Source organism: Ostrinia nubilalis, chromosome 8, assembly GCF_963855985.1.
Source record: "Ostrinia nubilalis chromosome 8, ilOstNubi1.1, whole genome shotgun sequence".
In the NCBI taxonomy this organism is placed as follows: Eukaryota; Metazoa; Arthropoda; class Insecta; order Lepidoptera; family Crambidae; genus Ostrinia; species Ostrinia nubilalis.
In genome coordinates this window covers 14,277,692-14,293,615 of record NC_087095.1, presented here as the reverse complement: position 1 = coordinate 14,293,615, position 15,924 = coordinate 14,277,692, and the positions used below count along the sequence as shown (strand labels likewise).

The following is a 15,924-nucleotide window of genomic DNA, read 5'->3' as shown; positions in this document are numbered from 1 at the left end:
TATTGGATCATTGTTTATTATAGAAAAACCAACCGTAAGTTATTGTGTATGAATCATCATCATCATCATCATCATCATCATCATCATCATCATCATATTAGCCAAAGAACGTCCACTGCTGAATATAGGCCTCCCCCAATGATTTCCATAATGATCGGTTGGTAGCGCCTTCCTGCTACCATAATTAGGTCGTCGGTCCACCTTGTGGGTGGACGTCCTACGCTGCGCTTTTCGGTAAGTGGCCACGACTCCAGAACTTGTGAATGAATGGCTTTCAATAATTAATTTAGGCATCTTATTTACATGAGTAACTTAATGTAATTCGATTGCGAGTAAAGTAACTAACTTATGTAAATTAGAATAAATATCAAACCGAATCCTACTTAAGCAAACCGTATTATAATAATCTGATTAAGGTTTGTTTACCCGAATTTCAAATCAAGATTATGTAATTATAAGCCCAGTTTAACACTGTAGAATTTTGGGTCGATAAAAATTACATGCTAAGTGAGATGTTATGGGTATTACTAAAAAAAAATACGCTCGTCATTTAGACCACTTTCACATCAAGGCGACAGGAGCGCGACAGCAGCGCGACAGTAGCGGATACCTGCCTTCATATTATAAAAATACTGCTCTTGTCGTATCTCGTTTTAACCTTCCTATACCCGCGCGTTGGTCTCTCAGACCGACGAACTAATAAATCGAAGTTTTTTCAAAAAGTAATAACTCTATGACTTTGCGGTTTTTAGTAGCTTCATGATTTGTGGCCTGCCATTGTTTAGTGTTGGGCGATCGCTGCTGCCAAGTGTACATGTGTCACTTTTTGCTGTTATTCGGTCTGTGAGACCGACGCGGGTATACGTGTATCTACTTCAGGTATGTTACTATTATTTTATTTTACAATATTACTCAATAAAATGTATTGTCATATTTTAGTGGCGTTTCATATAAATTAAGTATTACTGTATTTTATTATTATTAATTTGTTTTAGCCATTTTTGTCGTCATAATGAACGAAGAAAGGACAAGGGCGCTGTTAGAATGTGAAGATTCGGACTCCAACTATGATGACCAGAGTGACAGTGATGAGGTGGAGGATGATTTAGAAGTGCAGGAGAACAACACAGATTCTTAGCAGGAGGGTGATTTGTCAGATGCAAAAAGTATTTTTGTCATCATACGAACATGCAGTTATGGTATGTTTCGGATATTATTCCACTGAAACCACTGGTGATTAATGCTGTTTTGTTCTATTATATTACTAAGGATACTTCCATTTATTGTATTTTATAGTAATTTTTTAGGCATCAAAAGAAAAAAAGTTTTTTTTTGTTATTAAATTTAGGAGATGTATAATTTTGTTTGAATTTTAAGTCTGATTTAAGAGGCTGATTAAACCAAAATATCTATAAATGTAACATTGGTTTTAATTTTTTTATGCAATTATAACCTTAACGTATAATTTAAAACAAATTATAGTACAATACAGTACAAAATTATACTATAAAACACGAGCTCAACTTTCGGTCTGAGAGACCGTGCGCGGGTATATGTGTAATGCTTTTTCGCGCGGGTATACGAAGGTTAACCAAATGACCAAATGAGGAGGTTCTGCGCCGCTCGTGACCTCTCTTAAGGATTTTCATATCGACAGGTTTTGCGCCACCCGCATCCTCGAACCTCCCGCGACATTCACCAGATCGTGGAGTGGGTGGCCTGCCTATGCTAAGTACGTCTTTCGGCCCGTGGTCGCTACTTGAGAACTTTTCTGCCCCAAAGGCCGAGACGAGCTATGTGCCCCGCTCACTGCCACTTGATTTTAGCAATTCTGCGGGCTATGTCTGTCACCTTGGTTTTCCTATGGATCTCTTCATTTCTGATTCGGTCTCATAAATCGATATAGTTGTATGGTATGAAGATAATATCAGCAGTATGTTTCGTGCGTTTGTCGCGCTACTAAAGTCACTTAAATGTGAAAGTGCTGTTATAGTCACTTCAATTAACCGCCCTCTGGTGGCGAACGGTGGGGAAACTTGGATTACCGCACAAAATATTAACAGCCCTGAAGGTAGGGCTTATTAATTTTTACGATAACGACTTCCAAAGACATCAAGCGTTCCATTAATTGTGTGAAGTTACAGGTTTTGCTCATCGAAGTTTGGTACCGTTTTCTTCATATTAATGGTCACTCTAGTTTATGTTTAATGGAGCCGTAAAATACTAACTAGATTTGGTGATCCTCGTAAAGTTTCCATCAAAAGGGATGGATACAATTTAGATATACTTAGATGGTGGTCGGCAGCCGTTGGGATATTAAAAACTTCTATACTACATTGGGCAAGCTGCTCAGCAGTAGTGGTTATCTAAAAAAACTTAACACTGTGCAGTTGTTATTTTAAAATAGCTTACAGAATATGTTACACTGTTACAATTAATACTTACCTACTCCTATAATTTGTCGTAATTTAAAAATGGCGCAGTGCGCAAACTTCATTTACTTTTTAAATCTCTAAATTATCTTGAATTAGATAAAACAATAGAATATCATATTTACAAACGATTATCATATACCCATCAAAATCTGTAAAAATGTCATGAACCTAATTACTCTGTTGTATATAGGTATATTAACACCAACATTAGATTTAAATAGGAATACATTTTTCTTAGCCTAATGTGACGTGACGGTATCTGTACGTGTTCTTTTAAAAAGACACAGAAAATGTCCGTGAATTTTAAAGTACACAAAATTAAATGCATACCAGATTCCTCGTCCACAACAAATTACGGAGGCGAATAAGGAAAATGTTTGGACTTGTTTTAAGTAGCGGTATTTTCTAGACACACCAACGTTATCACAAAAGTTTTAAAGTCGAACAAACAACATGCATAAACAATTTATATTACGATTCATTTCAGACTGTAAACATATTTTTTTGCTAATTGTATTAACGCCCGTATTCCCAAACATTACTATGAGGTCTCACAGTGCACGTGGACGCACAGGGTCACACACGAACCAATCACAAAGCTCTATTCAACGCTGTACGTTCGATTTGCTGCTTAACATAAGCAAGCATCGTTTGTGTATACGGTTGTTAGTATCTGAAGAAATAAATAGGTAAAGATTTCAATTTCGATATAGCGCTGTGACAATACATTCTCGTGGCTAGTTGATGAAGTTAATTTCGAATTCTATAAAGAGTAAAGTATTCTGGGACAATTGCTAAAGATACTTCGGTAAACTCGTTTAATAGATCCAAAATAACAAAATTCAAGGTGAAACAAACAAAAGCATCTCATTAACATTTCAGAAAGTCTTATTTCAAAGTTTAAATGAGAAAATTATCTGACAAACTCAATAATGGAAATCAATTAAAATTAATTCAGTCAACTTGCGAGTTGAAGTTGACACAATGCTCACACAGTCAAGTTGTCAAGTAACTTCGTACATTAATTAGTGACAAATAAGCATGTTGCTTGGTATGTCATGACCGAGATATTGAACATTAACAAAGTTTTGGTGTAATTAAGCAATTGGTAAATGTTTTAGCTTGGCAACTGGCAGTGTTATGGTAGTTTTAGAAAAATACCTTAATAATTGAGTAGCTAAAAGCTCACGATATACTCGTAGGTTCCTATAGTAAGTGCTTAGTGTTCACTGTGATTTGACAATAATAATTGTCCCTCACAGACTGCCACAGTGGTAAACATTTTTAGCCTGTAGCTTGAATGAGCCACTGTTAGTGTTAAAGCAGGGTTAACCTGGCTCAGACTGCACGCTGTGTATAAGCAACGTGTAATTTTTGTTAGCAGATGAATTAGCAAGCTGAGGTACGCAAAACTGACGGCCGATGGGGCAGCAAGGTTTATGGGAAAGCATTGCAGGAGGCCTATGTTCAGCAGTGGACGTCGCAGATGATGATGATGATGAATTTTTGTTTTTAACAAAAACCTATTGTCTTCATTGACTGAAAGATCTAACTCCAAGGACCTCACAAACGAAGACTAAAACGTCCCGATCTTTAATTCTAAAATGGTTATAGGCAAGATTTACTGCGAACTTGTAAGAACTATTTATTAGTCCAAACAAATAAAGAAATTTTGACTTTGACTTTGACTTTGAACCGATTAAAATGGAAAGCAAGCTGTTCTTGCCTGGGCACACACCGTTAAACTTACTTTATGTCCAGGAACCGCACAGAGGTGACGATCGGCAATAAAATCGGAATGGAGGAATTTTACTCTGGTCATAAATATTGCCATGGTTCAGGTTATACGAACAATAGGCTACCTGCGATGCGCTATAACACTAATGTTGTTTGAAATAGCTTATTATCAGTAGGTATGTCTAGCTTATTTTTGGAACTTCTGTAACATTGCGAAGTGAATAAATGAATATGAATATGAATCAGTAGCTTTTTATTTTCGAATTGGACATATTATCATGATTACAGGTTTTCTACTATGTAATAAACCATAATGCAATAAGCTCGACTATCTAGTAAAGCGCAAAATCATGTTTCTTATTCAGGCTATGGATTGTAGAATGGATTATGATTATAAAATTACTTTACATCCAAGTTTACTTTAAGATTGACACAATTGCCTCCCTAGTCTAGAGGTAGGTATGCGACAAAACATTAATTACCTACAAAAGTACCTTCAAAGGGCGCTTAAATTTATTTACTCCTAATATTTAAGATAGTCTTCCACGAAGTAGCTCAGAAACAAAAGTTCATTTAGTGTATTTTAGGAACGTCTTTTAATAAGCTTCAAAACGTAACCAAAACTTCTTGCTTTAAACTTTTGGTGTTGAGCTAACCAAAAACTGTTTAAACTTCACCAAAATACCAACAAATCATGATTGAACCTCAATGCATTTCGCAGTTCCAGATAAGCACATTCTTAAGACTTTTGTTTATGTAAGAATGAACTGGACTCAACACGAAGGTGAAACGCCATAAACGTCCTGACTCTCGTTGTGGACATTAAACGGGAACAAGCCACTGTTTCACAGTCGCATAAAACGGTTTATGTCACACATTTAGACTTTGTTTTACACAATGTGATAAGGTCTCAAAATTTCACATAATTCTGTACCCCCAGTGAAAAGGGATATAACTCGACTCTACACGATTTTACACGTTGTGAATCTCTGAAAATTTTGCTATTTTTGTTATTTAAACGGTGTTTTTACGACTTATAGGCCTTTGTCCAGAAGTGGACGTCTTTCCGCTGAAAGGAACGAACGAACGAATTATAGAGATGATTATTTATTATATTTACTAAGGCTGAGTTGCACCACTGAACTTTGACCGTAACTTTAACGATAACCGGTGTTTATTGTATGGAGTTTGACAGATTTTTACTATTTGTCATCATCATCATTATCAGTCATGTTTCGTCTCCATTGCAGGAGACCGACTCCCTCCAATTTATTAGAGGGTATCTCTAATTAACACTTTCCCGGACAGTAACCCAGACACAATAGAAGTTTAATTGTTATGACGGCTATAGCAGTTCACTGTCCAGGAAAGTGTTCAAGAAAAGTTCTCAAGTGGTGACCACGAGCCGGAAGACGTAGTGTGGGCAGCCTCCCACTAGGTGGACCGAACATCTGGTGAAGGTCGCGGGAGGTGCCTGGATACAGGCGGCGCAGAAGCGGTCTTTATCAAAATCATTGGGGGAGGCTTTTGTCCAGCAGTGGACGTCATTCAGCTGAAACGAACGGAACGAATGTATCATTTATGTACGAATTTATTATTTATGTAAGTATGAATATAACAATAGGTAGGTACGCTTTAGATTCATAAACAAGTGCGGTAAAATGTTAGTACCTATCTGACGGGCTAAATCTAATGTCATAACTTGCAAAGCAGCTTAGAAAGCACCTTTCTTATCGGAAGAATAACCTAAGATCCAAAAGCGAAAACAACGAATTTCCCACAAAATTCAAAAACCACCATAAAAGCTGTTTGGTCACATATCTCGCTTGACGATCTATATTTACAACCATAGTTTCGATCGGCTTCAAAATAAACATTATTTTTCAGCATTATCTGAGTTTTGACATCGGCGCGGTGGACGGCGTAAAGGTATTATGCTACTTTATGTTATAGCAATAGATGCGATTTTACAACCAAAATTTAGTTTCGTGCGGTGCTGAGTGCAGTAGACTCTACTCTATCATGAGTATCTGATATTTACTAGAAATTTTGTGTCTCTTAAAGTATGCTATTTGATTATATTCAGGCACTATCGTCTTTAAATTTTAGACTTACGCCCGTATTCACAAACATTATTATAAGGTCGCACAGTGCGCGTGGACACACTTTTTTTCTGCTTCACTTAAGCAAGCCCTTGGGTTAGAATTTAATTGCAAGACAAAATGACATAGATATAAAACAGGTTGATTAGTTTATTTGTTCCCGTAACGTTTGACAACTTACTTTAACTTTAACAAACGTCAAAAATATTTAAAACTCCATACAAAAATACCGGATAATGTAATAGTCACGGTTAAACTAAGTTGGTGGAAATCAGCCTTAGTTTAAGCAAAGGGCAACATAACAACTCACAATTATTTTAATATTTCGCTCATCTAGGTAGGTACTACGACCTTATAGAGACAATGACACTAACACTAACACTGTTAGTGACACAAAGTCTCCCAAAGAATTGCTATCTATAGAGGGGACCCCTTTAGACTCGGTTAATCACGTAAATGGATACTTTAGAAATGTTGGAAGGACCCTTGCTGATAAAATAATCTCAAAATTGAACAAAAGTCAAACCGAATTAGCTGCTTCGATCACAGATACTTCTAGCCCACTGAAATCGTTTATGTTGCTTCCAACCGATGATTATGAGATTATAAAAATCATTCGAACTCTAAAGTCTACTGCATCGACGGGCTGGGATGGGATATCATCGATCTTTTTCAAGATGGGAGCTGAACACCTAGCGACACCGATATGCCACATCTGTAACTTATGCTTCTCTACCGGGACTTTTCCTAGACTGCTTAAGAGATCAGTTGTTGTACCTGTCCATAAGTCCGGAGATAGAGACAGTGCCAAGAACTATAGGCCGATTTCACTTCTCCCAACCCTAGCAAAAATATTGGAGAAAGCAATTAACACTAGACTGGTCAATTACCTGGAAACCAACAAATTGCTTTCCCCAAACCAATTCGGGTTTAGAGAAAAGATGTCAACCACAGATGCAATTGAAAACGTAATTAAACACATTGTTAATAAACTGGACACAAAAAATAAGTGTTTAGCTATTTTCCTAGATTTAGCTAAGGCGTTCGACACTGTCTCTATTCCCATCCTGACTCGCAAATTGGAATGTATGGGCGTACGAGGGATTCCGCTTAATTTATTTCAATCGTATCTTCGTGAGAGGACTCAGTGTGTCTGCATTGATGGTGTGCGGAGTGATAATTTGACTGTTGACTATGGCGTACCTCAAGGTTCAGTACTTGGTCCTACGCTATTTTTGATATATTTGAATGATCTTAGTCAAACAGTCCTAAAAAACTCGAACATAGTATCTTTTGCTGATGACACTGTGCTTCTGTTCCACGGATCAACGTGGGATGAGGTTAGGGAATCGAGTGAGAGCGGCTTTGAGATGGTCTTGAAATGGCTTGAAAACAATATTCTAACTTTGAATTTAGACAAGACAAAATATATGACTTTTAGTATCTATGCCAATACTCAACCAACGAATCTCTCTATAACTGCACATAGTTGTACTGACCGCACTTCATGTCACTGTGGGAAACTTTCTCCGGTGTCATCAATAAAATACCTGGGCATAACTATAGACAGTAATCTCAATTGGAAAAGCCATATTGACACGCTCGGGAAAAGAATTCGAAAATTAATCTGTATCTTTAAAAAAATTAGACATATAAAAGACCCAAACACTATCAAAACCGTATATTACTCATTGTGCCAATCACTGTTAACCTATGGTATAGTGGCATGGGGCGGAGCCAAAAAATCTAATCTCATCAACATAGAGCGTGCACAGAGGGCCGTTATTAAAGTTCTACATTTTAAACCTTTCCGTTATCCTACGGCTAAACTTTATCAGGAATTCGAGGTACTTACGGTAAGGCAGTTGTTCATAAAGGCTGCGATCCTACACCAACATCGTTTACCACAACCTACAATTATATCAAGGAGACGTGTGCCTCCTGTTTTTAAGGTACCGAAATTCAAAACTTTGTTCGCACGCGATTTTTTACCCTATCTGGGCCCTTGGCTGTATAACAAAATTAATTCTGCTTTTACTTCTATTCGGGATGTAACGTACATAACATGCAAAAAAATTATAACAACCCTACTATTAAAACTAGATTATGAAGCTACAGAGAAATTATTGAAAATATGAGGCATATTACTGACTATATATTTTATATTATCTACATTATATAAAACTTTATTAATTATTCTATGTACGCTATGATATAAAATGGCGATTTTGTAGGTAGGTATATTATTACGTTATCATATTATTAAGTATTAAAATATCATACTAAAAAAAAGTATTTTACTTTGGCGTACTCAAATATAATAAATAATATGCATTTATTTCGTCTTACAAATATTTTAATTAGATAAAAATACTATACATAGACCCTAAATTATATTATCATTATTCCTTTTGCTCATAAACTGCATCATTTGGTTGACACAATATTTTATTTTATCACAATAACTAATTTGTTTATAAATATTACACATTCGAGTAAACCTAGCGAATGTGTACTGTCTGTTTTGATTGTGCTATGTGGCTATCATGGACGACGTGCTGTCACTACTCTGCCGCAACACAGTTTTATTACTAGCGCGGAGGGTAGTTGTCAATCTCGCCTACCAATGTACTACATAAATTTTTAACATGTACCTTATTTAACATCACGATTGTGTTTTGGACAAATAAAGTTATTATTATTATTATTATTATTAATGATTGACAATAGAGCTCCCATGAATTCATTGAGCTTCAAAACCGGTGTATTTGACGACTCTATTATAACATCGATATGACAATGGACTCGATACAAATCGTTCAGTATCGATTACCGAAGCGAAACAAAGGAAAGTATAGAGAAGTTATTATTCGGACGCAAAGGTCAATGTGAAAGTAATAAGTAGGTAGTAAGTTAATAATATAGTAGACTCACCTTCAAAGTTCGCGTATAAATTGATGGGTTTATTATAGAAAGATGTTTTTATGTTTTAATATAATAAATAATTTATAAATACTGTACCAGAAAATAAAATAACTCTAATCTATACTTATAATAAATCTGTAGAGAGGTCAATTCTGTACATGAAATATACTTTCAAAATAACTATCAGGGGGTGATTAGTGATCGATACTGATGCCAAAAATGCAATCAGTAAAATTTTTGTCTGTCTGTCTGTCTGTCTGTCTGTCTGTCTGTCTGTCTGTCTGTCTGTCTGTCTGTCTGTCTGTCTGTCTGTCTGTATGTTCCTTATAGAAACGAAAACTACTCGACGGATTTTAACGAAACTTGGTAAAATTATTCTTCATACTCCTGTGCAGGTTATAGTATAGGTACTTAGGAATTCCCACGGGAATGGGAATTAGCGGGAAAATCCTTTTGTATGAAAAATCTAAACCGCTTAAGTCAAACGCTTGAAATTTGGCATGCAGGTACCTTAGTAAACTTAAAGCTTAGTTACAACAGGATATTGAAAAATTCCCACGGGAACGGGAGTTAGTGGGAAAAAACATTTATATGAAAAATCTAAACCGCGTAAGATAGATGAAGGGGGTAAAACGGGATCCAGGAGTACGAAGTCGCGGGCGGCCGCTAGTGTTTTAATATAATGAATAATTTATAAATATTGTATTAGAAAATACAAATACTCTTCGAGTACCTACTCCAAGTATTAGATACTCGTATAGTACGAAGTATCTGTCAAAAAAATATATTTATTTTAAAAATTATCTTTCATGCATGAATAAAATTAGAAGAGATCATCATCCAATCTGACTCAACCAGCATCGAATCTGCGACACTAAGGTATTTTTACACACCATACTATGAAGCCGACAACAATCCCATAAGTTGTGCTTTTACATAATCAAATCAGTAATTGAAGAGCTTTTCATTCCAAAAATACGATGTTCATATTTATTTACCCGAGGGCCTAGTGAGCGCGTTAAAAATGACATTAAATGTATGACGGATTGTACAGCGCCCCTAGCGGGAAACGTTCAAAAACTAAAATTTTCATACATTTTTTGTTTGATGTAAACTCACACTCAGCCCACAGCTCACCAGACTATATTTTTGTATTAAAAAATAGCTCTTATTTCAATTAAATAGGATGCCACAGTGTACAACTATACCTTCATTACATTGTCACATAAACAAACGTTTTAATGTCAGTGAGACCCGTAGATGAGCCGGTGAGTCGCTTGAGTGCTATGGCGGCCATAAAATCTGTCGCTAAAGCCTACGCCGTAAGCCCGAGTTGTTAAACTTGCTGTAAAGTTTAATCTGATGGTAATCTAAAGTAGATAATAATAAACTCTACTTGGATTTCATATTTAATGAGTTCCTGGTTAATTTCGTCCTCGCTTAAATTTAAATTTGAGTTCTGTGATAGTAAGGCTGGGTTGCACCATCTAACTTTAACTTTGACAAATGTCAAAAATCTGTCAAACTCCATACAAAAAGCACCAGTTATCGTCATAGATAGGCGATAGACTTTTTTCTCCGTTTATAACGCTGGCGCATCTTCTATATCCGATTTTGAGATGACCACTAATTCAACATGCAGAGCTGAAATGCTTGATCTTACGACAAGGATTTGACTTTGAAATGCATAATCATGTATTATTTTCCTACGACAATGGTTCAATCATCCTCAAAATCATCCATAATATTATCATGGCCATTTTCGGAATTCTGTCTTATTAAAAACATTTTCTTAGGTCCGCATTAAGGTCCTTAGACAACAAAGATCATTTTTAGTGTACTTATCTGATAAGTACATGAAACCTCGCCCATAACTTGTGTACCGCTTAATTCTTGGAAGAGATAAGCTGAAAGGGTCCTTTGGTCCATAATAACCCGTTCTGCTATACATAATCCACGCTAAGTTACATCCTGAAGAACCTTGTGTATATTGCGAGTATTATTTTAGGAAATTTCATAGTTAATACGGCAGTGGAGAGCTAGTTCATAAACTATGTTAATGATCCACATGCACCTTGATTACTGAAACGAGTACCTACATAATACATCATATGATGCTCAAATAAAATATTTTATATTGAAAGCATATCCAATTCAAATTTGAATTCAAATATCTTTTTAGTCAGACAACAGTTGGTATCGATTTTTCATTAAAATTCAGCTAGGTAGTAAACATGAGTTGTTGTTTTTTTTTTTCAGATTTAAAATTGTATTTCGCAGATTTTTCAGTATTTATAATTATGCACGAGAATCGCTCTCTTTTGAATCAGGCAGGGTATTTCTAACATACTGTAGAGCATTGCGTAAATTCTAATGCTCATCACACTTACATTTATTTCGGACCCAGTGAGAAAATAACTTCTCAATTGGTGTTGAAGCCTATTTCCACTGTCAAGTTAATATAAAACACACGTTGGTTTTTCGGTAAGGATGTTCCAAAAAGGTGTCTTTATCTATAAAGCTATACTCAATTCTAAAAAATATTTTTTTTTTTATGTAGAGAACAACTTTTTCGAGTTATCGTGAAATCTACACGAGGGTAAAGTTAAAACGGAACTTTACAATTTTAGTATTTGTGTAACTCTTCAGTGTTTACACAACAACTTGGCTAACAGATAAATACACGAAATTTCTAGCTAAATACAGCCTACTTCTTTACTTGCATAGATTTATTCTTTCCCAAAATATCTCAGCATGGATAAAATAAACTATAATGTTGGTAAAATGCATATTTTGCCCAATTTGTGTGTTATTATATAATATTTGAAACTGCAGGAACACGACCCTCTCTAATACACCAGAGGTAAATGTAGGATTTGACCCACACACTCCCACGCAAATCATTACAAACGGACAAAATAGCCTTTCTTATTTATTAATACAGTTCACTCAGAAGAACAACGCTGTGCAAATGACGTGGAAGTCCCAAAACATCGTAATTATTAGCACAATGTTGGTTCCAATGCATTAACTTTAATCGCAAACGAAACAAAGACAGAGTCCCAAACTACTGCAGAAACTACAAAATTAATTCAGAGATTTCCTCTTATTGCGTTACAAATAAATATGGATGAAGCCGACGGATTCTATATGAATATGGAGGAGGAAGAAATGGGCCTAATAGAGACAAATTGTTTAACAAGCAACCTGAAGTGTGCGCATGTTATTAGTGGTAATATACCTAATGCTAATACTGTTAATTACTTATCTATGAAATTGCTGAAAGTTCAAACACTTACTATAACTAACTCAATGGTATCTTTATTATTTAAGTTTTTTGATTACAATGTTTTTATTTTAATATTAACTAGCGACTCTCCCCGGCTTCGCACGGGTGCTAAGTACATAATATAAACCTTTCTCTTGAATCACTCTATCTATACTAATATTATAAAGAGGAAAGATTTGTACCTATTTTTGTATGTTTGTATGTTTGTAATGAATAGGCTCAAAAACCACTGAACGGATTTTGATGAAACTTTACAGTATTATTGTTCATAATCCAGAATAACATATAGGCTATAATTTATGACGATCTGTGACAAACGTAATTTCACGCGTGCGAAGCCGCGGGCGGAAAGCTAGTCTATTATAAAAAACCGCATCAAAATCCGTTGCGTAGTTTTAAAGATCTAAGCATACATAGGGACAGACAGCGGAAAGCAACTTTGTTTTATAGGTACTATGCTTATGCAGTGATACTGTTAGAAAGTACAAAATGCTTTTATTTAAACCACCTTATATTTTCATCTTTTGTAATGTATAACAACCTTCAAATACATTTCTTCCCAAAGGTAATCCGTGTCAATGACAAGTTATTCAAAAATGTAATGCCTCACGGACCGCATCGTGATAAATGTAGAGTCCAAGTTGTCCTAAGATTTGGATAAGGGTTGAATTTGAAATTAGGCATCTCAGCAAGAAAATCACGCTTCAAATAAAAGGTTTTCTGTACAGAAGAATGAACGCGAAATAGGTACATATCAGTTTATTTAAGTAATAAGTAAATCTACTCATGTGCCGAGTAACCTTGATTTTAATTTCATAAGAGCCTACCTACGTATTTAATTTTCCTTATACCACTGTAAGTCTTAGCCAAATTGATCAATAATGTAAGCAACTGATCTGCGATGTTACGGAGAATTTACAATACGTTATTGGTATTATTAATAGCGCCCCGCCCCAGTTTTGCAGTGCTATGTCATTGTATTCTAACTAAATCTTCCTCTTAAATCACTCTGTTTTAAAAATCGCATCAAAATCTGTTGCGTAGTTTTAAAGATCTAAGCATACATAGGCAAAAGGCAAAAGGGAAGGAAAAGCAACTTTGTTTTATACTATGTAATGAATATGAATAAAGAAATATTTTTTATCTATTCAAAGAAATAAAGAAAAACCAATTACACTTAAGTGAGTCCTTTCACTGACCGATAATCCTCAATGGCTTTTAACTATCTAAGATCCAATTGAAACGTAGCTTAAATACACATCAAAGGTACAACTTCAATTAGAAACGGGCGGTCTACATAAAAAATTACTTCGACAGTGTTTAAGTGAAAAATTTAATGAAAATCTGTTTATCTAAAAGTACGTACACTGCGCTAGTCTGGGTCAGATACTTTTGAAGATATAGTAGATTTTCTAACTGCCCCTTTTTTGCTGTCCAGTGTATTTATCTTACCTAATTTAAAATCCAAATAGTACTAACTATAAAACTGAGTTTACTACTATCCCATATTACAGCAATAAATACTAATTCCGGAAAGTTTTCCCTAAAGCAACTTGCTCAATGGGAAAACTGTTCGACCAAACGAGCCATTAATTTTGGCACTAATCGTATATCCTGTACATCGCATACTATATTCACTATTCTTCCATAAAGGTGTATATAAAACCTCTTTTTATAATTTGTGGCCCAAGTTTTAAAAAAGGGAATACAAAAATATTCGCACGTTATAATGTGTTATTTAACATTATGAAAAGTTTCATTCAAAAAAATACTGAAACAGGAGTTAGAAAGTAGTAATAGTATGAGTTGGATTTATCCTTTCCTTCTTTCATACTTTGATTTATTGGTACATAATTGTTTATCAACTGTGAAAATCCAAGAAACTTTCATTGAAGTTGGCAATGTTTTGAAGTTCCTCATTTGCCCTTAAAACGTAATAAAATGGATATGTGGATTAAAATAAATCGGTAAATTGAAATCAGAAATTACTTACTTTCTGACTAAATATTTTTAACACTTTTTTATTATTATTAGTCAAGTAAAATCGTGTCAACTCCTACTTTTAACTTACCTGTTTCTATCCTATAAGGTTTGCATGCCAATAAACACGGCACTCATGTCCAAGCACTTTTAGACACGACTATACCACTGACACAAAACGATCGCGCGGTAAAATCAAAGGGCTTAACACGTCCGCCCCCGACCGAGACCACGGGCGCACTGAGCTTCAGCAGTGCCGATCCGAATATTCTGAAGATCGGAGCACCTCGGGAAACTTCGTGTTAGGTGCAGTTACATATCTTTTGCATTACAGCCTGTTTGATATGTGAATAATTTAGACACTGAAAAAGGTGAGGCATCTGACGGCTTAATTGAGCGTTTGATCATGCGGATGATGGAAGGTAAACGGTATATCAAAGTGACCTAAACCTTTTCTTGGTCCTTTTTGATGCTTGTGTAATCGTATTACGTATAATCTAATTTATCCTTAACAACGTTGTATGTAATACTAGCAGTAATGATTCGGCAACCTTTTCAAATAACAGTTTTTTTACATAAAGTTTATCTAACTATTTGGCAATTTTGTTAAGAATTTCTTTGGTTATGATTTTTTTTGCCAAGTTCAAAGCCCGATTTTTCTCACTGTATAAGATACAATACAAGCAATGAAGATTATTTGTTTTTCTGTACTACGAAATAAACGCGTAGCGCTTCTATAGACACGTCGTAACGCATATTGCTACGAGTAATGCTACGGACTACGAGAAATATCTACGTTAAATACTAAACTTCTATACCCGTACAATGAAGGCAAGCTTCTGGTACATGACGACGGCATGTCAAGGTAACCACTGCGGGTTCTTGTGCAGTTGTAATAGGGGCGAGTTTGCAACAAAAATGGGTAACCTGATGTGCTGTCGTGTGTACATGAATTATTTTCCTTCAATGGAATGTATTCAGAGAACTGCTCCTGAATTAATATACCTACTCAATACTACTATTTATTTCAACCGACAGACAGTGGTGACTGAGTTTGTTGCGGCGCTTCTTCTCAGCACTTGCCAAATATTGGTCTCAAAGCGCTGCACTGGTAGGACAAAAATATTATGAGACGTGTGAAGGCTCCATAAGAGCAAAACTTTAAAGTTTTTTTTAATTAGTCCTTATTGGGGTTCCGTAGTCCTGACAAGGAACACTTATTTAATTTTAATTTTGGATTTGTAAGCACTATTTAATAGTCCATGCAAATAAAGGAATTTTGAATTTGACTTTGCATTTTGTAATAATGACATAATTAATGAATAGGGATATTAGTTCACACATGGTTAATAATACCAAATTCCATGTAATTTATTTCAAAAGGCAATCGAATAATAAATTTCTGTCTAATTACCGTTTCATTGAACATTTAAATCTAAATTAACGATTAATTTTC

The 15,924-nt window shown here is 35.3% G+C and overlaps 1 protein-coding gene across 1 annotated transcript in view; it reads right to left on the bottom strand.

The window, feature by feature from the left end:
- LOC135074261 (acid sphingomyelinase-like phosphodiesterase 3a) overlaps nt 1–14,695 on the bottom strand; it is a 105,577-nt gene extending 90,882 nt beyond the window's left edge. The window contains exon 1 of the mRNA XM_063968547.1: nt 14,560–14,695. The gene's annotated coding sequence lies outside the window, so the exon portion shown is untranslated. The remainder of the gene's footprint in view (nt 1–14,559) is intronic.
- Between the last annotated feature and the right edge of the window lie 1,229 nt (nt 14,696–15,924).